Source organism: Engraulis encrasicolus, chromosome 18 (genome assembly GCF_034702125.1).
Source record: "Engraulis encrasicolus isolate BLACKSEA-1 chromosome 18, IST_EnEncr_1.0, whole genome shotgun sequence".
Taxonomy (NCBI): domain Eukaryota; kingdom Metazoa; phylum Chordata; class Actinopteri; order Clupeiformes; family Engraulidae; genus Engraulis; species Engraulis encrasicolus.
Window position 1 is genome coordinate 20,791,192 of NC_085874.1, and position 2,500 is coordinate 20,793,691.

A 2,500-nucleotide genomic window follows, 5' to 3' on the forward strand; every position below is an offset into this window, starting at 1 on the left:
CATCTGTTAATATAATGTGCAATGTACCTTCCGATATTAGATTACGTAAGAAAGCATCTCTCGACTTCCTGGGTTGTAGATCCATGACACACATTCCAACACACACACACACGCACGCACACACGCACACACACACACACACACACACAGAGATAACATTACCCTTTATTAGCCTTCCTTTTGCAGAGAGAGAGAGAGAGAGAGAGAGAGAGAGAGAGAGAGGGAGAGAGAGAGATTCCCAGCCTTTTTTCTCACCCTCATCCCTAAGTTCAACCCCTTTAATGATTAAACAACCACTGAGAGCTCTCTCTTTTCTTGCCTGCTCTCTGTCCTTTCTTTTTTTCTGTTCCTCTTTTCTTTTCACCTCTCGCCTTTTCTCCCTCTGTCTCCCATGCCATCCCATCCCATCCCTCTCTCTTGACTCTCTGATGGCCGCGTCGTCCATCCGGAGGTTCTTCTGTCGCTCCCGAAACTTCTCAATGAGCCGGGGGTCAGGGGTCGCATAACAAAACCCACTGACCAATCGGCCGGTCCAGCCCAGAGCCGTCGCCATGGCGAGGGCCAATGGGCGTGGGAGCGAGGAGGGGGAGAGCCGGGGGAGAAAGAAAGGTGACCTGCATTCTTTGAAACATGCCATTGAAGAGGAAGGGGAGGGAGATGAGGAGCAGGAGCGGAGCTAAAGGGGGGACAAGCAGGGCACTTGCCCCTGGGCCCAGGGTCTTCCTGTATTGATGGTGGGGGCCCTATTATGCCCTTTGCCGGTCATATGGGGGGGGGTGGGCTATCAGTGCTTAGCCCTGGGGCCCTGTGTGCAATAGTTCTGCCACTGGGGAGGAGGATGGTAGTTGGTGGTCAGTGAAGGGGGTGGAAGGTTGAGGAGGGTTGAGAGGGGGAGAAGAGAGGCTGTGGTGGTGGTGGTGGTGGCGGAGAGGGGCCAGTGGAGGGTTGAGGGGGGGGGGGGGGTGATGGGCTGGTAGTTGGTGGTCAGTCAGGGGGGTGGGGAGTGGGGAAAGGGGGCAGTGGGGGGTTGAGGGGGGATGGGGGATGGTGGGCTGGTAATTGGTGGTCAGTCAGAGGGGTATGGGGGGTGTTGAGAAGGAGGCAGTGGGGGGGTCGAGGAGGTGGGGGGCGGTGGGACTGGTTGTCGGTGGTCAGTCAGGGGGGAGGAGAAGAGAGAGGCTGTGGTGGTGGTGGGGGGGTTGAGGAGGTGGGGGGGGTCGGGCTGGTAGTTGGTGGTCAGTCAGGGGCGGGTTGGGGGGAGTAGACTACTGGTCAACCTCCCATGAAGAGGTCTGGGTCTGAGCCCTTTGACAGCGGCGGTGCTGTGTGGGTGTGCGTGTGTGTGTGTGTGTGTGTGTGTGTGTGTGTGTGTGTGTGTGTGTGTGTGTGTGTGTGTGTGTGTGTGTGTGTGTGTGTGTGTGTGTGTGTGTGTGTGTGTGTGTGTGTGTGTGTGCTGTAGTGCTCTGGGGGTGTAGGACAGGGCCGGACACTGGCCATTCCTGTGCATCAATGCGGCAATGACTGGGTTTTGTGTGTGTGTGTGTGTGTGTGTGTGTGTGTGTGTGTGTGTGTGTGTGTGTGTGTGTGTGTGTGTGTGTGTGTGTGTGTGTGTGTGTGTGTGTGTGTGTGTGTGTGTGTGTGTGTGTGTGCGTGCGTTCGTGCGATAGAGAGAGTGAGAGACTGTCCGTGTGTGTGTGTGTGTGTGTGTGTGTGTGTGTGTGTGTGTGTGTGTGTGTGTGTGTGTGTGTGTGTGTGTGTTGGTTGGTGAATACGACACCACACCACAGCACACCAGTGTCCAGTCAGCAGCTTGTGCACATCACATCAGTATGCATGAGTAACTCTCTCCCACACCACAGTACAGAACGGGGCGGTATAGCCCCCCCCAGGGGGGCGTTGGAGAGCTCTAGAGGGGCGCTGAGAAGGATACAACTGAGAAGAGGAGGTGATTAGTTGCCATTGGGGAGCATTAATCTGTTTATTTTTTTTATTACAAAGGGAGGAGTTGACTAGCCTCGCGAGCCATCCTACGTACTTCCGGCAAAGGATTGGCTCCACTACTGTAGTCTGGCCGTGCTTCTCTGTGGAGTGCCTGGAGCAGTAGAATTTTGATCGCAACGCCCCCCCCAGAAAACAGCCAATAAGCGAATACGCCCCCCACGTGGGGGCGAAAGGGGGAGGACATCTGCGCCAGAGCCATTGGTCTGCGCTATGTTGTTGTTGAGTAACTACCAGCGATTGGGTGAGAGGTGTCCAATAATTTCAAACCATAACTGAGTGCAAACTTCCTGCTTCCTACAATCGCTTCAGAGCAAACAAATGCCAGACCATGAATACGAAATGAAATGATAGTATTATGGGATGGTCAGGACCAGGCTAGGAGTTGACAGTCTTGTGATGAGGCCAAGGGGGTGTTGGGAGGCTTGTGTGATGAGGCCAAGGGGGCTTTGGGAGGCATGTGATGAGGCCAAGGGGGCTTTGGGAGGCTTGTGATGAGGCC